We start from the raw sequence: 21993 nt of genomic DNA, 5'->3' as shown, positions 1-21993 counted from the left end.
AGCCTTAGTGTTGAGGGAACCTGGTCTATATGAGACAGTGAAATGAAATCTGGTGAAAAACATGGCCCACCTTGCCTGACGAGGATTCATTCTCCTAGCTGATCGGATATACTCCAGGTTACGATGGTCAGTCCAGATAAGGAAAGGGTGCTTAGCCCCCTCAAGCCAGTGTCTCCACACCTTCAGGGCCTTAACCATAGCCAACAACTCCCTATCCCCCACATCATAATTCCGCTCCGCTGGCCCGAGTTTCTTAGAAAAAAAAGGCACAGGGGCGGAGCTTGGTGGCACACCCGAACGCTGTGAGAGCACAGCTCCAACCCCAGCCTCGGATGCGTCCACCTCTACTATAAACGCCAAAGAAGGGTCCGGATGTGCCAACACCGGCGCCTTAGTAAACATCGCCTTCAACTTATGAAAAGCTCCGTTCACCTCTGCTGACCACTGCAAACGCACCGGTCCCCCCTTCAGCAGTGAGGTAATAGGGGCAGCTATCTGACCAAAACCCCGGATAAACCTCCGGTAGTAATTGGCAAATCCCAAGAACCGCTGCACCTCCTTTACCGTGGTCGGAGTCGGCCAATTACGCACGGCCTTAACGTGATCACCCTCCATTACCAAACCAGAGCTAGAAATACGATAACCCAGGAAGGAAACTGATTGTTTGAAAAACTCACATTTCTCCGCCTTCACATACAGGTCATGCTCCAGCAGTCGTCTAAGAACTTTACGCACAAGAGATACATGCGCAGTGTGTGTAGCGGAGTAGATCAAAATATCGTCAATATAAACCACTACACCCTGTCCGTGCAGGTCTCTGAGTATTTCATCCACGAAGGATTGAAATATAGCTGGAGCATTCTTTAAACCGTATGGCATGACGCGATACTCATCCCACTCATCTCCCTTCCGAATACGCACCAAATTATAAGCACTCCTGAGATCCAGTTTAGTGAAGAACTGCTCTCCATGAAATAATTCCACTACCGTAGCAATGAGAGGTAGTGGGTAATGAAAACCCACTGTGATGGAATTTAGACCTCTATAATCAATACACGGACGCAAACCACCATCTTTTTTCTTCACAAAAAAAGAAACTCGAAGAGACAGGTGACATGGAGGGCCGAATGTACCCCTGTCCCAGAGCCTCGGTGATATAATTTTCCATAGCCACCTTCTCCTCCTGAGACAAAGGATACACATGACTCCTGGGAAGTGCAGCGTTAACCTGGAGATTTATCACGCAATCCCCCTGCCTATGGGGTGGTAATTGGGTCGCTTTCTTTTTACTGAAAACGATATCCAAATCATCATACTCAGCTGGAATGCGCATGGTGGAAACCTGGTCTGGACTCTCCACCGTTGTAGCACCGATGGAAACCCCTACACACCTGCCTGAACACTCATCAGACCACCCCTGTAGAGTTCCCTGTTTCCACGAAATCGTAGGATTATGAATAGCCAACCAGGGAATCCCCAGAACAACTGGAAACGCAGGTGAATCGATAAGGAACAAACTAATTCGCTCCTTGTGATTCCCCTGCGTAATCATCTCCAACGAAATTGTGGCTTTCTTCACCAGCCCTTACCCTAATGGTCGACTATCTAAAGAGTGCACGGGAAAAGGGGGGTTTACTTTAACTAACGGAATCCTCAACCTCTGAGCGAGTCCGCGATCTATAAAGTTTCCAGCTGCGCCTGAATCTACCAGTGCCTTATGCTGGAGAGAAGGAGAATAATTTAGGAAACAAATTAATAGAAACATGTGACCAACAGGAAACTCTGGGAGAGTGTGGTGCTTACTCACCTGGGGTGACCGATGAGTATTCTGCCTGCCCTCATGATTCCCAGATTAATTCCTCCAGCACCGACCAGACGTGTGCCCTCTCCGGCCACAACTGGTACAGGAGGAGCTTCCTCCTCCGATCTCCCTTGATGCGGTACCTCCTAACTCCATCGGAATAGGGGCAGGAGGATCAGGAGGTAGAACTGACAAGACCCTTTCAGAACGTCCACGAGCAGCTAGCAGATGGTCCAACCGGATCGACAGGTCTATCAGTCCATCCAGGCCAAGTGTAGTATCCCGACAGGCCAGCTCCCTACAGACGTCCTCTCTCAGGCTACACCTGTAATGGTCTATCAGGGCCCTGTCATTCCACCCTGCTCCCGCAGCCAAGGTCCGGAACTCCAGCGCGAAGTCCTGCGCGCTCCTCTTCCCCTGTCTCAGATGGAACAATCTCTCACCTGCCGCACGACCCTCTGGAGGGTGATCGAACACGGCCCTGAAACGGCGGATGAACTCTGAGTAGTTGTCTCTTGCCGAGTCGGGCCCGTTCCAGACCGCATTAGCCCACTCCAGGGCTCTACCAGACAGGCAGGTGATGAGGACCCCTACTCTCTCCTCCTCTGAGGGGGCCGGTCGAACGGTGGACAGGTAGAGGTCTAATTGCAGCAGGAATCCCTGGCACCCTGTCACTGTTCCATCGTATTTCCTCGGAGGCGTCATGAGCAGAGCGCTGGAACCGGATCCAGATGGGGCAGATGGTAGAGTTGCTGGTGGGAGGGTCGGTGGAGTAGTAGGGAAACCACTCCTCTCCCAACGATCCATCCTCTCCATCATCCATTCCATCGCTGATCCTAGGCGATGGAGGATGGATGTGTGATGTTGGACTCTCTCCTCCATAGTGGGAAGAGGAGTGGTCGCTGCTCCTGCTGACTCCATATCGTGGTGCGGGCTTCTGTCACAATTATGAGTGAAGAGGTGTGGAGTCAGGCGCAGAGAGCAAAGATGTGGGAAAAACAACACGCTTTAATGTCCCGAAACACAACATGTACAAAGTGAAAACACAAATGAACAGAAATATAACCGGACAGCGTGTAACCCAAAATACAACAAAATACATTCAACCAACAAAACAGACGAACAAGCCCGCACGAAACAGAAGCGGGCTAAACAGAATATATATACCCTATCCTAACAACCAAACTAGAAACAGGTGCTACCAATTAGACAAAACTAAACGAACACAGAACAACGGATCGGCGATAGCTAGTAGACCGGCGACGACGACCGCCGAGCGCCACCCGAACAAGAAGGGGAGTCACCTTCGGTAATATTCGTGACACCGACGCATCAGCCTCCACCACGAACTGAAGGGAAGGGTCAGAATAAACCAGGATAGGAGCAGTGGTGAAGCGGTGTTTGAGTTCCAGGGAACGCCCGGTCAGCAGCAGGGGACCACGTGAAGGGAACCTTGGGAGAAGTGAGTGCTGACAGGGGGAAAGCCAGGGTGCTGTAACCCCAGATAAAGCGGCGATAGAAGTTGGCAAATCCAGGAAGCGTTGCAGCTGCACTCTGGAAGAAGGCTGGAGCCAATCTACCACCACTATCACCTTCCCGGGATCCATCTGGACACTCCCAGCAGAGATGATGTACCCCAGAAAGGGGATGGTGGAGCGATGGAACTCACACTTCTCTGCCTTGATAAACAGCTGGTTCTTCAGGAGGCGTTGAAGAACCTGTCGGACATGGAGCACATGTTATTGGGGGGAGAGGGAGAAGATGAGAATGTCATCAATGTCGGCGAAGATGAACCGGTTCAACATGTCACGGAGAACATCATTTACCAGAACCAGGAACACGGCAGGGTTGTTGGTGAGGCCAAATGGCATGACCAAATACTCGTAGTGGCCGCTGGCCGTGTTGAATGCGGTGTTCCACTCCACCCCTCCAGTATCCGCACCAGGTGGTAGGCGTGCCGTATATCCAGCTTAGAAAATACAGTGACCCCCTGGAGCAGCTCGAAGGCCGAGGAGATGAGTGGTAGCGGGTAGCATTTCTTCACCGTTATCTCATTGAGTCCCCGGTAGTCGATGCACGGCACAGGGTCTTGTCCTTCTTCTCCACAAAGAAGAACCCTGCACCAGCAGGAGAGGATTAAGGATGTATAAATCCTGCAGCTAGGAAGTCCCCAATGTAGGTGAGAATGGCGAAGAGGTCCCGGGGAAGGTTGTGCTGACTTCAGATACTGGGCGTGGCAGAATGGACTCCAGCCCATGATGGAACCAGTAGACCAGTTGATGAAGGGATTGTGTTACTGGAGCCAGGAGAATCTCAATACCATGGGAATCTGAGGAGACTTGATGAGTAGGAATTAAATAGTCTCACTGTGATTCCCTGACACCCGTAGGTTGATGGGAGTGGTAATATGAGTGACACAGGCCTGTAGCGCACACGTGCAGAGCTCTAACATCCATGGAAGTGGAGAGGGGCTGAGTGGGCATATTCAGCTCGGAAGCCAGGGTAGTGTCCAAAAAACCTCTCATCTGCCCCAGAGTCAATGAGGACCTGGAGAGATTTAGACTGGCTAAACAGCAGAATGGCATGAACAGGGGTGCGAGCAAGGGAAGCAGGAAAGTTCTCCATATGACCCAGCAGAGAACTCGCTCCTACCAGTGAGCCTGATCTCTTTAGAGGACAAGAGGACACAAAATGACCAAGAGTCCCACAATACAGACAACTCTTCGTGTTGATCCTGTATTACCGTTCCGCTGGCGTTAGCCCAGCTCTAGATAGTTGCATAGGCTCGGGAAGCGGTTACTCAGCAGTCTCCGGCGCCTCTCGTGAAATGTCGAGAGTCCTCGGGTTCTCTCAGCAACGAGATCGTTGGGGACTTCCATGATGACTCGGAGTCAAGCTGGAAACCCTGGACGTGCGAGTGAAGTCAAATTTCCTCTCCCTCTGTCGTTCCCGTAGCCCCCCATCGATTCGAATGGTCAAAGCAATGAGGGAATCGAGATCCGTAGGTACCTCCCGAGCAGCAAGCTTGTCCTTGACCTCCTCCGAGACGCCGTGCAGGAACATATTGAACAGTGCTTCTTGGTTCCAAGCACTCTCCTATGACAACGTGCCGGAATTCCACTGCATAGTCAGCCACACTACAGGAGTCCTGCCGAAGCTGGATTATTTCGCAGGCAGCTTCTCTCCCGGAGAATGGGGAGTAAAAAAACGTATTCACCTCTCCCACGAACCTCTCCAGACTAACGCATATTGCCGGCTGCTGTTCCCATACAGCAGTAGCCCAGGTGAGACCCCTCCCGGACATCAGCGTGATGAGATAGGCTATCTTGGAGCGATCCGAGGGGAAGGAGGAGAGCTGATGCCCAAAATTAGGGCACACTGAGCTAGAAACCCCCGACAGGTGCTTGACTCTCCATTGAAGCGTTCTGGGGGAGGTTGTGCTCAGGGTCAGGACAGGCAAGGGTCAAAACCAGGAGGACGAGAAAAGAGAGACTGGAGAAAAGCAGGAACTGACACAAAAAAACACTGGTTGACTTAACAAACAAGACAAACTGGCGAACGACAAATAGAGAACACCGTTATAAATACACAGGGGATAATGGGGAAAATGGGCAACACCTGGAGGGGTGACAGGTTGAGTTTCTCCCATTCTTCTCTGCAGATCCTCTCAAGCTCTGTCAGGTTGGACGGGGAGCATAGGTGCACAGCTATTTTCAGGTCTCTACAGAGATGTTCGATTGGGTTCAAGTCCGAGCTCTGGCTGAGCCACTCAAGGACATTCAGAGACTTGTCCCGAAGCCTCTCCTCTGTTGTCTTGGCTGTGTACAGGTTGTTGTCCTGTTGGAAGGTGAACCTTCGCCCCAGTCTGGGGTCCTGAGCGCTCTGGAACAGGTTTTCATCATGGATCTCGCTGTCCTTTGCTCCGTTCATCTTTCCCTCGATCCTGACTAGTCCCCCAGTCCCTCCAGACGTGACGCTTGGCATTCAGGCCAAAGAGTTCAATCTTGGTTTCATCAAGATTGAGGAGCGGCTTCCGTCTGGCCACTCTCCATAAAGACCTAATTGGTGGAGTGCTGCAGAGATGGTTGTCCTTCTGGAAGGTTCTCCCATCTCCATAGAGGAACTCTGGAGCTTTGTCAGAGTGACCATCAGTTTCTTGTTCACCTCCCTGACCAAGGCCCTTCTCCCCCGATTTCTCAGTTTGGCCGGGCGGCCAGCTCTAGGAAGAGTTGGTGGTTCCAAACTTCTTCCGTTTATGAATGATGGAGGCCACTGTGTTCTTGGGGACCTTCAATAATGCAGACATTTTTTGGTACCCTTCCTCAGATCTGTGCTTCGACACAATCCTGTCTCCAGGCTGTACAGACAATTCCTTTGACCTCATGGCTTGTTTTTTTGCTCTGACATGCACTGTCAACTGTGGGACCTTATATAGACAGGTGTGTGCCTTTCCAAATCATGTCCAATCATTTGAATTTACCACAGCTGAACTCCAATCAAGTTGTAGAAACATCTCAAGGACGGTCAATAGAAACAGGATGCACCTGAGCTCAATTTCGAGTCTCATAGCAAAGAGCCTGAATACTTATGTATATTTCTAAAAACTTGTTTTTGCTTTGTCATTATGGGGTATTGTGTGTAGATTGATTTAAGGAAAAGCATTTCTTTCATCAATTTTAGAATAAGGGTGTAAAGTAACAGAAAGGAAAGGAGGAAGGGGTCAGAATACTTTCCGAATGCACTGTGTCTTGCACTCTTTGTCAGCAGCTCTAATTTATGCTTTTAGGGTTGTTTCAAGGCTTCATGTGCAAACTGCAAAGGCCTCTACATTAAATCTGACAGGAATGAATGATGCCACTTGAACTAAAACAAATGTAGCTCCACCCTCTAGCTCACAGATGTTTGATTTCAGCAAAAACACGCAATGGATTGGAGTGCTTATACCTGTTTGCCGTTTCTATTGGTTGGCATAGTACATCAACATTACACAACTAAAGTAACAGAAGTAACACAATTGACTTAGTGATTGAAGTTGAATGGGCCTCTTCACAATTTCACCTTTACATACCTTCTATCTATGCCATACACGCTTGGAGCTACACATCTCCACTGTCTGGAGATTTATGTCTGAGACTTAGTCAATTCACTTTGACATTTCCGTAACTGCTATGGGCCAATTTTCAAACACGAGCCAACTATTTCCTCTGAGCCAGTCAGAAACGCAACACTTTATTACAATATCTAACCCACTGTGATAACATAGGCTACTGGATTTATAGTCTTAATGCAAATCACTTCTTCAGAGTCTATTAGAATAACAACCCATAATATTGACATATTATAATGCCTATAGCTCACTGTGGTAACAGTTTACTGAACATATAATACACATGCATTCACACAGAACTTTTAATCATCCATTCCCATACCAAGAGACAAAAAAGATCAAACTTTTGTCTGAATTTATTAGTATGAAATCTCTTGGGTATTTGAGATGATCGGATTCTTTACTATACTATACCTCCTAATCCCGCCACCTAATCTGGCAATCATAATCCCATGTTTTGTATGTTTCCTCTTTCAGATCTGTTGTTCTCTTCCCCTCCACCATACCGTTGTAGTATCTTAATTTAATCACCCTGTTGCAGGACATTTCCTGCACCGTTTCAAAATAATTCAAAAATGTGTCATTTAAAAAATGTCCGTCTTGATTGCCCCTAAGTAAATATATATCAAACCCTACAAAAATGTCCATCCATTATAATCCACACAATAATTCACATTCCCTTTTGCTGCAGGATTATTTTCCTGCTTTGAGAAACTGGTCAAATTAAGATCCGACACCTGTACAACATCATCATACAATATTTTACTTTCTCGTCATCACTAGACAGACAGATAGACATATATTTTATTCCTCACAGAAGTCCACTTCCTAAAACAAATCACACAAATGGTCTAGAAATCTGATATTCATTTACCTAATCAAACTCATATTCATATCTATATAGTGTGGTATATATGCTTAAATTACAATAACTCATCAAAAGGGCTATTCCTCTGTAACCTGACTTTTGGGACTATCAAATAGCCCAGTCTGGGAATTGCACAGGGGGAATGGGCGGGGACCTGTTTGTGCCTTTGTGTCATCCTTGGTCCCCACTGTGATACGTAATACAGAATTATGGCACACGCTGCAGCGTAACGGTATAGGCACACTTAACCGGTATTCCACCGGAATATCTGTTCATTAATGCGACGACAAACCGATGTCCCTCTCTCTCTCTATCTACTGACTGTTTTTATTACTGCAGAAACTTCTTCATATCGAGAGTTGTGCCGTTCTGCATCCGAGAGCGCCGAGGAGAGGTTTTATATGCTTTGGAAGTGGATCTTATTTGCGCATTGTTTCTTTCTTGGTTTCCTATTACAGAGCCTGGCGATTGAGGGAGTGAGCGGAGCAGAGAGCGAGTTCCGCTAATGTAAACTGACAGCATCATATGTCTTGATTTCCAGATGCTTCGCAAGAAATGTAAAGGAAAAACGCAAACAAATACCAAGTGACATTTGTTGGGAACGTGGAATAATTTATGACTAAATGAATCGTCCAAAAACAACGCCGAGATAACGGAAAGGAAAAGGATACGGAATCTGTCGTCAGTTTACGCGACTGCGGAGAGAACTGACAAGAGAGAGTAGGCCTATTGCATTATTATCATCACAACTGCTGAACAGAGAAGCTTACAGCAGAGAACGAATACTACGGTAAGTTTTTTTTGCAATCATTGCAACATTATTCAAATCCCTTGAGCGTTATCCTGTAGGTTGGATACATCGTGGGAATGCCTAATGTTGAATATTTAAAGTAGCCAAAAATTAGAGGAGAAAAAAATGAGAAAAACATCTGATCCGTTCGTTGGCTTAGTCAGCGGGGCTCCAACTGTTGCCACAAGCTTTAAAAGTGGGCTACACTGTTCTTACCGGGTTTTATGTATACTGGACAATGGTTTTTACCTAACGTAATCGTATTCTTGCTGCAACTTTATCTCTACTAGTCCACTGTAAACAGCGCACTGCGGTTGGAAAGCAGTTGGAAGCGAATTAAATGTTTTTTTTTTGTTAGCCTACAAAACCAAATTTAAATCCTGATTCAGACCATGTTTATTCGATGCTGTTCGAAATCATCTGGGTAGACAGTTTCCCTATTTTCTCGACATACATGTTCTATGTATGTGTGCCACGTTTGTAGTGAGTGAAATAGAGTACGTATGCTGTCTAAAACCGGGCACAGCGTAGCTTAAACCGTTAAAGCCATTTGGATACATTGGATTGCGAAACAGCCACAGTAATTAGATCAGATTCGAAAGAAAATCACGTGTCTGATATGTGTACGTTGTTATCACACTATAGATCTTTTGGAGAGGACTACTATAACCGTTATTAAACATTATACAATTATCCAGTTCACAGTGGCTTAACGCATTAATTCGACCAGTTATTTTTTGTTGCTTTCTTTTTAACGGTAATGAAGTAAATGTTAGCTTCAGCTGACTGATTATAGTAATTGGCTAGAGCGTGTGAGCAGAACAGTTGAACTGCTTTTGCCGGGTGACTGACTGACTGGACAACAGGGTTTGCGCACGTTGGATTGTGCGGTGCTGACTTTATTCCTAAGGACTGGTCCACGATCAGTTTTTAAAGTCTCTGTGTGTGTGTGTGTGTGTGTGTGTGTGTGTGTGTGTGTGTGTGTGTGTGTGTGTGTGTGTGTGTGTGTGTGTGTGTGTGTGTGTGTGCGTGCGTGCGTGCGTGCGAGTGTGCGCGGACGCGCACAACGAATAATACTGCCACAGTGAAATTACAATGCCAATGGTGTCGGTGGTGTGTTGACATTTCCAGGGTGTGTGCCCATGTGTGTCTAGGGATATTCACCACACTTCTCCAGGGCCTGTGTGTGTCCATTTGGCAGGCAGGGGAAATGGTGGTGGAAGCAGGCACACTCAGTGCCCTCCCTCCCCCCAGATGCTAAAGCGTCTATTGAGAGTCCGATTTGGCTCCTGCCGGGTTGATCTCTTCATTGTTGCCACACAATGGGCCCCACATCCTGCTGCCTGCCCCTCCTCCTAGTCCCCAGAATCCCCACTGCTCCCCAGCCCCCTCGCAATCAGCCTCATGGTTGGCCTATAAAGAGCTTTTAATACTGTGATGCCGTCGTTCTTTAGGTTAAGTGGCGAAAGATGGATTTGTAACCACTTGGCTCTCTTTATCCTCTGCTAGTGTGTGTGTGTGTGTGTGTGTGTGTGTGTGTGTGTGTGTGTGTGTGTGTGTGTGTGTGTGTGTGTGTGTGTGTGTGTGTGTGTGTGTGCGTGCGTGCAGCTAGCTGTCCTGTGTGCAGTGTGGTGGTTGCATCATGCCAGGGACATGGAGCACCAACACATGTCCTGCGTCTGGCTGCTACAGTGCATTCGGTCATCCCTGTGCCTCTTGTGAAATGTAAACGCAGCAGTTATTGGAGTGAGTGACCACGCGTGGCAGACAGCCATCCACGCATGTGAATTACACGGTTACATCAATCTCTTTTCTCTCTGCTGGTGATGCCGTACCGCCTGCATATATATTCACAACTGATTTCAACCTGTTTTGTTCGCAAGCAATAATCTGTTTGAATGCGTGCGGTTCACTGCACAGCTCAGTGAGCAACAGTTTGATTTTACCCTTGTGTTGCTGCAGCAATCTGGGGATGAGATGAAAAAAAAGAGCCCCTCTTTTCACGATTCATTGCTCTCCTTTGGAATTTGGATCCTTCTCCATCTTCAAATGTTAATTCCTCTCTGATCCTTCTCTCTCTCAGCCTCCATTTCTCCTCAATTTGACCCTGTCTCTCTCCTCCACCCTCCTTTCATCCTCTCACTATTCTCCCACCCTCTCTCTATTCTCCCATCCTCTCTATTCTCCCATCCTCTCTATATTCTCCCACCATCTCTCTGTTCTCCCACCCTCTCTCTATTCTCCCACCCTCTCTCTATTCTCCCATCCTCTCTATATTCTCCCACCCTCTCTCTATTCTCCCACCCTCTCTCTATTCTCCCATCCTCTCTATATTCTCCCACCCTCTCTCTATTCTCCCATCCTCTCTCTATTCTCCCACCCTCTCTCTATTCTCCCATCCTCTCTCTGTTCTCCCACCCTCTCTCTATTCTCCCATCCTCTCTCTGTTCTCCCACCCTCTCTCTATCCTGGTGTGTAATGAGGGTGATAGTCTTGTATCAGTACTATAGCAGGCCTGTCGGTCGGCAGCAGTGGAGAGTAAAGGAGTGCAGAGTCCGTGCCAGTGGCTGGGGCTGTGATGGTGTGATGCAGGCAGGCCAGCTGAGAGGGCTTCGGAACAGGAGCAGATGGGTCATCTGGCTTTGTGTGTGTGTGTGTGTGTGTGTGTGTGTGTGTGTGTGTGTGTGTGTGTGTGTGTGTGTGTGTGTGTGTGTGTGTGTGTGTGTGTGTGTGTGTGTGTGTGTGTGTGTGTGTGTGTGTGTGTGTGTGTTAGGCCTGAAGGGAAACGGTGGGGGGTTGGGCTGGGGCTGGACACAGCATGATGTTTAGAGAAGCGGGGTGCAGGGGGGGTATAGTGTTTTAAGTGCATCATGGAGAGGGTGAGGGGATCAGGGATAGGGGTGGGGGTAGTTTGGGTTGTTATAGGCCTGTGTTTTGATGGTGCTCCCAAAGCCCTCTGTGTGCTGGAGAGAGGCTGCTGTGTGTGCAGCTGTGGGCCAGAGAGAGAAACACTCATCGACGCAGGACTGTGAAGTGTAGCTGCCTGGGTTCCCTCTGCAGCACACACTCTGCAGCACACACACACAAACACACACGGTTACTTTTTAAAACACACCATTTTCTATGCAGTCGAAAACACACACACACAGTTTTGTATTGCTATCCTTATGGGGACCAAATAATTGATTCCCATCTAAAATCCTATTTTCCCTAAACCCTAAATCTAACCCAACCTTAACCTAACCATACCTCTAACCTTAACCCCAAACCTCTAACCCTAACCCTAAAACTATACCTAACCCAAATTCCTAACCTGAATTTTCCTTGTTTGACTTCTCTTTGTGAGGACTTATAGTACCTACAAGGAGGGTTAAACAAACTCAAACACACACATAGGAGCGGTCCTGTGAATAGATCACACTGGTGATTTCTGTCCCCGGTTCTGGTTCTACAGTAACATTCCAGCTCTACATAAGATGAGACACTTTGGCATGTGTTCTGGGTCAAAATCCCTAGAGGACGTGCACTGTAGTTTGAGATATTGAGCTTCAGAGAAACCTCTCCTTCTCTCTCTGCACGGTTCATAAGAAGTCCAGTGTTCCGACCGAAGCGTTGCGTTATGTATGAGAGAGAGAGAGAGGCGCTGGATAGAGCAAAGAGCTCCTTGTGTTTCTTTTATACTAGCTGACCAGTATTGACCACTGATCTGCTATTTCACTGTTGTCCCTCAAGGCTCCCATGCTGATTTTCAAAACTCGCTCTGTTGGGGGGGGGGGGATCTACTTGCATATGTTTCTGTCATTTTGTGTGTGTGTTGCCTGGCATAATGACATTTGTTCAACATAGATTCTGTGTTATTCCATGTCATAACAGCTTCTTAGAACAGCCTGAAGTGGGGTCATCTTTTTTTTCCTCCATTTGTCTCATCTCAGCATTTGGTTGTGGGCTCCCCTGAAGCAGGTGGAAGCTGGATTGTATTAGAGACAGTTGGACAGTGATTTCCTTTGTGCCAAAGGCTTGCCAACAAGCTCGGGCGGTATAAGGCCTACGTACTGTATGAGTCCATCCCAAATGACACCCAACTCCCTATATAGTGCACTACTTCTAACCAGGGACCTACGGGCCTTGGTCAAAAAGTAGTGCCCTTGTATTAATAGTGCCATTTGGGACGGCACCTACAACATGTTATTTACGGAAATGTCGCTCAGAGAGGAGATTGATGTGTGTTAGTTGGTTGGAAGTTGGAACTCATGTTGTTTTCGCTCTCCTTGAACAGATGTTTTCAGCAGCCTTTCTCTTTCTACTGTCCATTCTGTTTCCTTAGCATCAATGTCACTGTTATCCTTTGTGCTCTAGTTAATGAGCCAGGGCTGTTTGGGTCCATTGTGTCTGTAGTTGTGTGTTTGGTGTCTATTATGCAGTGTGTGCGTGCGTGCGTGCTTGTGTGTAATAAACATGGTGGTCCATGTGGGGTAGGAGTGTGTGTGTGTGTGTGTATTGTGTGTAGTAGCAGAATGAGAATAAAGCTTTTCCCGGTGTTACCTAGCCTTCCCTGACTGTGGGCCTGTGGGCACTGCATTGTGTTTGCAGACTGTGGTCCATCCATGCATATGAACAGCAGGAGACGAGCCTATTCCCCCCAGTTGAGCATTGCAGTTTGTTTTTATTAGAGCTTTTTTTGGCATTGTTCTGTTCCGATACAGCTCGCCTTGTGTTCCCGTGTGACTGCGCCACCGAACCGTTAGTGGCAGGAAGTGCCCGGAGCGCAGGCCTGTTACACACACGCACACTAAAACACACACACACACACACAAACACATAAACTGTGGCTGGACAAAAATAACAATAAAAAGTAGCCCTGAAGCTGGTATGGAGCAGGAGCTTAGCCAGGAAGGAGTGAGGCTGAGCTGAGTTGATGGCCTTTTTCGACAGGAGAGAGCTGGGGCAGAGGCACAGAGCCACGGCTTTATCACTGGGTCTCGCCCTTTAGAGGCCCAGCCAAGCTCCCGCCAGACCCCAGCTGAGCTCAGCCACCGTGGTTGGACTGAGACAGCTTTTCTCCCAGGGTGTGGTGAGTTGGCGAGTGGGGTTAGCCTAGCCTAGCGCCTCCTGTTGGCAGCTCAATGCCAGTCCAGTCCAATGTCGATGCCTCCTTTCCCAGCTGCGTAAACTGCAGACAGAGCCAGAGCTAGGTCCAATAATGGGGCTGTTGTTAGGAGTGTTGGGGCGGCTTGTGGCTGTGGCGAGGGGGCCCCACAGGGGTGTGGTGTGTGCATGTGAGGGGTGTCTGTGTTTCCCCCCTTGTCCTCCCAGCCTGCAGTAGTCAGACCTCTGACCCCGAGCTTGCTGCACTTTGCAGACCCCCTGCTGATCTCTTCCAGCCCGCTACACCCTCTCTGGCTCACTGAGATGGAGGGAGGGAGGGAGGGGGGGTGAAATATAGAAAAAGGAAAGAGAGAGAGATATGGAGAGATGGGGAGATATGGTGAGAAGGAGGGAAAGCAAGAGAGATGGGGATAGAGAGAGCAAGAGAGGTAGGGAGGGGGAAGATGGACTCAGAGACCCCGAAGAGGGTGAGGCGGCAACACAAGGAAGTCGGCAACACAAGGAAGTCGGGAGAGAGAACGGGAGGGAGAGAGAACGGGAGGGAGAGAGAACGGGAGGGAGAGAGAAAAGAGGAGTTGGAGGATTTGAGGGAGATAGAGGAGAGGGTGACCCAGACCTAGAGAGGAGAGGAGAGGGTGACACAGACCTAGAGAGGAGAGGAGAGGGTGACACAGACCTGGAGAAGAGAAGAGAGGGTGACACAGACCTGGAGAAGAGAGGAGAGGGTGACCCAGACCTAGAGAGGAGAGGAGAGGGTGACACAGACCTGGAGAAGAGAAGAGAGGGTGACACAGACCTGGAGAAGAGAAGAGAGGGTGACACAGACCTGGAGAAGAGAGGAGAGGGTGACACAGACCTAGAGAGGAGAGGAGAGGGTGACACAGACCTGGAGAAGAGAAGAGAGGGTGACACAGACCTGGAGAAGAGAAGAGAGGGTGACACAGACCTGGAGAAGAGAAGAGAGGGTGACACAGACCTGGAGAAGAGAGGAGAGTGTGACACAGACCCGGAGAAGAGAAGAGAGGGTGACACAGACCTGGAGAAGAGAGGAGAGGGTGACACAGACCTAGAGAGGAGAGGGTGACACAGACCTAGAGAAGAGAGAAGAGGGTAACACAGACCTAGAGAAGAGAGAAGAGGGTGACACAGACCTAGAGAGGAGAGGAGAGGGTGACACAGACCTAGAGAGGAGAGGAGAGGGTGACACAGACCTAGAGAGGAGAGGAGAGGGTGACACAGACCTAGAGAGGAGAGGAGAGGGTGACACAGATCTAGAGAGGAGAGGAGAGGGTGACACAGACCTAGAGAGGAGAGGAGAGGGTGACACAGACCTAGAGAGGAGAGGAGAGGGTGACACAGACCTAGAGAAGAGAGGAGAGGGTGACACAGACCTAGAGAGGAGAGGAGAGGGTGACACAGACCTAGAGAGGAGAGGAGAGGAGAGGGTGACACAGACCTAGAGAGGAGAGGAGAGGAGAGGGTGACACAGACCTAGAGAGGAGAGGAGAGGGTGACACAGACCTAGAGAGGAGAGGAGAGGGTGACACAGACCTAGAGAGGAGAGGAGAGGGTGACACAGACCTGGAGAGAGTGAGATAAGGCTGGACCAGCAGTCAACAATTATACCATCAATCTCAGACCAAGCTCTCTCATTCTGCTTTCCTCTCTTGTTTCTCTCTCTCTCCCACAATCCCCTAGCTGTGTGCCCTGTGTATTTGTATAGACTCCACGTGCCGCTTTCTTTTTCTCTCTCTCTCTCTTCCCCCCTCTCTTCCTCACCTCTCTCTTCCCCCTCTCTCTTCCTCCCTCTCTCCCTCACCTCTCTCTTCCCCCTCTCTCTTCCCCCTCTCTCCCTCACCTCTCTCTTCCCCCTCTCTCTTCCCCCTCTCTCCCTCACCTCTCTCTTCCCCCTCTCTCCCTCACCTCTCTCTTCCTCCTCTCTCTTCCCCCTCTCTCCCTCACCACTCTCCTTCCTCTCCCCCATCTCTCCCCCTCTCTCCCTCACCTTTCTCTTCCCCCGCCTCTCTCCCTCACCACTCTCCTTCCTCTCCCCCATCTCTCCCCCTCTCTCCCTCACCTTTCTCTTCCCCCGCCTCTCTCCCTCACCACTCTCCTCCCTCTCTCCCTCACCACTCTCCTCCCTCTCTCCCTCACCTCTCTCTCTAACACACTGACTCGTGGCATATGGAACAGTTTATCAAGGAGCTGATTTTTTTTGCCTGTTAAGCAACGTTTATTTTTCCTGAAAAGGGGGAGAGAAAGGCAAACTATGTTTTATTCTGATATTTAACCAGTGTTGAACCCAGCCCCATAGTGGCAGGAGACATAGCCCAGTGGTAGCTGGGTGGAGTGAGTTCTTTTGTGGCGCCCTCTCTCTCTCTTAAACTCGCTGCTTCTACGCATCAAAAAACCTTTTAAAGCGTCCCTTTAAAAGCGGCCTGAGAAATAATGGAATGAGACGCGCTGGAGAGGCAGAGATGCAGATGGAGACCTCCAATCGCTTACCTTTCCACCTCTGTTTTACCATCGCTTTTTATCTCTCTCTCTCTCTCTCCTCCTCCACCTCTCCTCCTTCCTTCTCTCCTTCTCCCTCCCCTCTCTATTTCCTCCTCTCCCTCCCTCCTCGTCTTCCCCCCTCCTTTCCTCCCTCTGTCTCTCTCTGGCTGATAAGGGAGCCAACCTGTAAAGTAAATGAATTCTGTTTTTTCCCCCCTCTTAAAATTCACAGTGTTCCGGCCTCCCCTGTGCGGAGGCCTATCGACTGATGTACCGTGAATTGTGTGCCCGGATTAAATTTCTTAAATTTGTCTTTCGCTCCCTGTGGGAGAGGGACCCCTTTTTAAATAAATGTTGCAGTGTGTGTGTGGCAGTCGCCCACACAGCGGGGCACCACGGGTGCGGCCTGTGTGTGTGTGCACGCGTTGAAACAGCCCTATCTGGTGCAACAAACACAAAGACAGGAACAACCACCCACAAAACCCAACACAAAACAGGCTACCTAAATATGGTTCCCAATCAGAGACAATGACTTAACACCTGCCTCTGATTGAGAACCATATCAGGCCCAAACACAGAAACAGACAAACTAGACACACAACATAGAATGCCCACTCAGATCACACCCTGACCAAACAAAACATAGAAACATACAAAGCAAACTATGGTCAGGGTGTGACACATAGATATATCTGATATGGTCAGGGTGTGACACATAGATATATCTGATATGGTCAGGGTGTGACACATAGATATATCTGATATGGTCAGGGTGTGACACATAGATATATCTGATATGGTCAGGGTGTGACACATAGATATATCTGATATGGTCAGGGTGTGACACATAGATATATCTGATATGGTCAGGGTGTGACACATAGATATATCTGATATGGTCAGGGTGTGACACATAGATATATCTGATATGGTCAGGGTGTGACACATAGATATATCTGATATGGTCAGGGTGTGACACATAGATATATCTGATATGGTCAGGGTGTGACATATAGATATATCTGATATGGTCAGGGTGTGACACATAGATATATCTGATATGGTCAGGGTGTGACACATAGATATATCTGATATGGTCAGGGTGTGACACATAGATATATCTGATATGGTCAGGGTGTGACACATAGATATATCTGATATGGTCAGGGTGTGACACATAGATATATCTGATATGGTCAGGGTGTGACACATAGATATATCTGATATGGTCAGGGTGTGACATAGTGTCTGTTGCCCATTACTCTCTGGCTTGGTGCTCCGTCAGCTGATGGGGAACCGCTGCATGTTGTCAGAAACCAGTCCGCTAGTATTTCCCCTGCAATCTCCTATGGTGTTGCATACTGAGTGTGTGACTCGCTCTGTGGTTCATCTACGTTGAGATTTCTTTGTGTGTATGTGACACGCGGGAGCAACCAATGTCTTAGACCATCAGACCAAGAGGAAATTCCCTTTTGGGCTGTGGGCAGACACTGATTTGGAAGTTCGCAAGCGGGGCTACCTCACCACGTGACCATGACCGACTCGTGTGTGTGTGTGTGTGTGTGTGTGTGTGTGTGTGTGTGTGTGTGTGTGTGTGTGTGTGTGTGTGTGTGTGTGTGTGTGTGTGTGTGTGTGTGTGTGTGTGTGTGTGTGTGTGTGTGTGTGTGTGTGTGTGTGTGCGCGTGTGTGTGTGTTTCGTGACTGCAACAGGGAGTCCACAGTGCCTTACTAACCGGTTTATGAGTCTGTGTCTGTGTGCTTTTTTCAGGAGGCGAATTAAGATGCAGTCACTGACTGACTGAGTCATGGCGACAGCAGCAGGGCGGGGGGTGCTGACCGACCGTACACTCACACACACCCCTATCTATCTAACACTCTTTACATCGTCGATTTCACTAATTCTCTCTCTTTCTCTCTCCTATCTCACTCTCTGTGAGTCGCACACACACACACACACACACACACACATTGGCATGCTGTCCTCTAGGTCACTGGCCCATGCACAGTGAGACCATGATCAGAGGAGAGTGGTCGTGGTGATGGTTTTCAGTGTATTGGCAGCTGTATATAGTAGCAGCAGTAACAGCAGCAGTAGCAGATACAGTAATTGGAAGTGGTCTATTGATTTATTGGCAAGCAGGAGAATGTGGCGTTAGTGCTCTCTCTCATCGCTCATTCAATCAATGGGCCGCACAGGTGGACAGTACTTATCTTCCTACAGGACGCTAGCTCTGAACTCTCTCTCTCTCTCCCTCCATCTAGCTCTTCATCTCTGTCGCTATCTCATTCTCCTCACCATGGCCACTACAGGTACATTACTAGTACCTTTGTGTTTTTGTGTCTGAAGTCCTGGCGCTGCCTATAACTGACTTTAGGCCGGATTAGGACATTGTCTGTCTGTTTATTTGATTTCTTTATGTCTGTTTCATTTCCCCCCTGTTTTGTCCTCTAGTAAAAAGCCACCCTACAGTTTTTGTTTTTCCGTTGCGGCAATAACAAAATGTCCTCCGTTTTTTTTCTTCACTTAAAGGGCCAGCCAATGTTTTCTTTCTTCTCGTTTGATCCATGCCACAAAGTCCTCCTCCTCCTGTCTCCTATATCCTAGGCTGCAGACTTTTGAAAGAGGAGATCATTCCTCTACCATTATTGAGGGTATTACATGGCATCTTTCCATCTCTTCGCAACTTAAACACCATTTAATAGCTGCCGTTACACTTTAACATAATTTCACATGGTGCATTATCAGGGCCTTGGTTCTCTAAGCCCTCGACCAATGTAAATGGATGAGAGAGAGAGGGAGAGGGAGAGGGAGAGGGAGAGACAGAGACAGAGAGGGAGAGGGAGAGGGAGAGACACAGGGAGAGGGAGAGGGAGAGGGAGAGGGAGAGACAGAGAGGGAGAGGGAGAGGGAGAGACACAGAGAGAGAGGGAGAGGGAGAGGGAGAGGGAGAGAGGGAGAGGGAGGGAGAGATAGAGACACAGAGAGAGAGGGAGAGAGGGAGAGACAGAGAGAGAGGGAGAGGGAGGGAGAGAGAGGGAGAGGGAGAGATAGAGACACAGAGAGACACAGATCGAGAGAGAGAGAGAGACACAGAGAGACACAGAGAGACACAGAGAGAGACACAGAGAGAGAGAGAGAGACACACACAGAGAGACACAGAGAGAGACAGAGAGACACAGAGAGACAGAGCGAGAGAGACACAGAGAGACACAGAGAGAGAGACACACACAGAGAGACACACACACACACACACACACACACACACACACAGAGAGACGCAGAGAGACACACACACACAGAGAGAGACACAGAGAGAGAGACAGAGAGATACACACAGAGAGACAGAGAGAGAGAGAGAGAGAGAGAGAGAGAGAGAGAGAGAGAGAGAGAGAGAGAGAGAGAGAGAGAGAGAGACAGAGACAGAGACACAGAGAGAGAGAGAGACAGAGAGAGAGAGAGACAGAGAGACAGAGAGAGAGAGAGAGAGAGAGAGAGAGAGAGAGAGAGAGAGAGAGAGAGAGAGAGAGAGAGAGAGAGATCCATTTTCAGGAATTGCAAAAAAACAAACATTGTATCCAAAGGGTGAAAGTGCATACAATTTATTTTCCTTTTGGATATTTAAGCAACTTTTGAAATATTTTTTTGTTTGTTAGGATAAATCAAGGGAATCTTTTTTTAAATTTGATTATATAAACTTTAGGGGAGGATTTAAGGAATAATAAGGGCATTGAAAGTCTGTCGCAATTAATTTGCCAGTCAAGGATGGATTGATTCTTATTGTGGAAGTGACACAGCCTGCTGTTTTCAGCCTCATTATTTTTGCAGCTAGTAGTCTATTATTGTTCTCTGTCGCTGGATCTTGGCTCTCTACTTTTCATGAGCTTGTTCAGAAAGTTTCCTCTTTTGGCCAACAGGAACAGATATCACAGGCTTCAAACAGTCAAAGGGATCCATAACCAAAAAGCTCCATAACACTCAAAAGCTCAAATCGTAACGCTAGTTAGCCAGCGTGTGAACAGCTGAGGGAGACAGATGCCTATCACTGAATCTGGCTGAGCCAGGGGGTAGCCTAAATTAATAAGATACGGTTCTGATTGCGTTCCTAAGTGTGGAGAAAAAAATATTGAGAAAAATCTAACTTATGACTGAAGAGACAAATATCATGGAAATTATTCGCTAAATGACTCCCTTTTGGGCCAGCTGCAAAAACCTTCTGGAAGGTTCCAGCCACCTGGACTACGCATAATAGCGCATCTTGGAAAACAATAAGAGTGTTGGACGCCTCGTTTAAAAAAATGTTTCAAAAGTGAATAACAGTCATACACATTGAAAGAAACCCATGAGCATTCATTTCAGATGAAAAATTGCAAATGTGAAAAAATGGAAATAAACTCTTGAGAATAGTGGCGCCATTTGGGACTCAGCCATTGAAAGCCACTCACGATGTAGGTGCACTTGGGCTGGAAGGCGTAGGTTCCACAGGTGTAGAGGTGGGTGTGGTTGTAGCTCTGCAGGAAGCGGATGTAGTTGAAGCACTCCGTCCAGGGGAGGAGAGGAGAATGAAGCCATCCGAAGACAAGGGAACAGGGTTCCATTTGGGACACGACCCTGGAGTAAGAGGTTTGATCCGTGATATAAATCAAGGCCTCAAGGTACACAGTGTTACTGATTTCTTCTCGTCCCCCTGATTAATGAATTCATTTAATGAATCTAATTGAATTGATTCATTCATTTCATTGATTGGCCAGAGAAACCACTCTGTTGCCCCAGGTCTGAATCAATCCCCGATTAGAGGGGCAAGGATGAAAATATCATTGCTGCTGACCTCCAGGCACTTATTGTAAATTGCACCAGACAGATTTGAGGCCCCTGTTTAGATGGACGTTTGTCCCAAATGGCACCCTACAAAGGGAATGTGGTGCCATATGGACATGTTAGATGGTGGCTGCTTGTTTCTATTGGCTGGGGGCCCATAAGAGAGAGAGTGAGACAGAGAGCGCCAGAGGCCTGGTTGTTAGGCTTTATCATGCTGTGTTCTAGGCTGTTTGTCAGACTCTTAACTGTTCATCATCAGGCAGGAGATGTGACCTAGACGTGTATGGAGGACAACACACATACTATACACAGACTATACACACACACACTATACACACACACACGCACGCACGCACGCACGCACGCACACACACACACACACACACACACACACACACACACACACACACACACACACACACACACACACACACACACACACACACACACACACACACACACACACACACACACACACACACACACACACACACACCACTACCTGTTCGCCTCCTCCCTGCAGCGAGGCTAGAAGGGAACCATCCTTCTCCTCTCCTGTCAGAGGGAACAAATCTGTCCGTGTGTCTGCAGCCCCCGCCTTGTCTGTCCTCATGCTCTACCACCATACCCCCCACCGCTCCGCACCGTTACCCTCTGACAGATCACCTCCACACAGCTCCCGGCTGGGCTGGCTGCTCGCTCTGCAGCACTCTCTGCCTGTGTTTGTGTCTGTGTGCGTGTGTGTGTGTGTTTGCCCGCAGCCCTGTACTCAACCAGGCCTCCCATTGCGTCAGAGAAGGCCTCACCATCTCTCAAGGAGCTCAAGGAGCAGCCGGAGAGGGGAGGATGAGGGAGGGAGGGAGAGAGAGAGTAAGAGTGAGAGGGATGGATGGAGAGTTGGGATGTTTGTTGTTATTGGGGATATTAATAAAGATGACCTCATCCAGGGCCCTCTGAGTGTGTGCAGCCCTGCCTCTCCATCTCCCGTCCCTTCTCCTCTCCTCCGTTC

The 21993-nt window shown here is 48.4% G+C and overlaps 1 protein-coding gene across 1 annotated transcript in view; it reads left to right on the top strand.

Moving 5' to 3' along the window:
- Positions 1 to 7999: 7999 nt before the first annotated feature.
- Positions 8000 to 21993, top strand: part of LOC124034172 (semaphorin-4C-like) — a 72130-nt gene continuing 58136 nt past the window's right edge. The window contains exon 1 of the mRNA XM_046346981.1: positions 8000 to 8566. The gene's annotated coding sequence lies outside the window, so the exon portion shown is untranslated. The remainder of the gene's footprint in view (positions 8567 to 21993) is intronic.

Source organism: Oncorhynchus gorbuscha, linkage group LG04, assembly GCF_021184085.1.
Source record: "Oncorhynchus gorbuscha isolate QuinsamMale2020 ecotype Even-year linkage group LG04, OgorEven_v1.0, whole genome shotgun sequence".
Lineage (NCBI taxonomy): Eukaryota > Metazoa > Chordata > Actinopteri > Salmoniformes > Salmonidae > Oncorhynchus > Oncorhynchus gorbuscha.
Note: the sequence above shows the minus strand (reverse complement) of the source record. Positions and strands in the feature narration are given on the sequence as shown.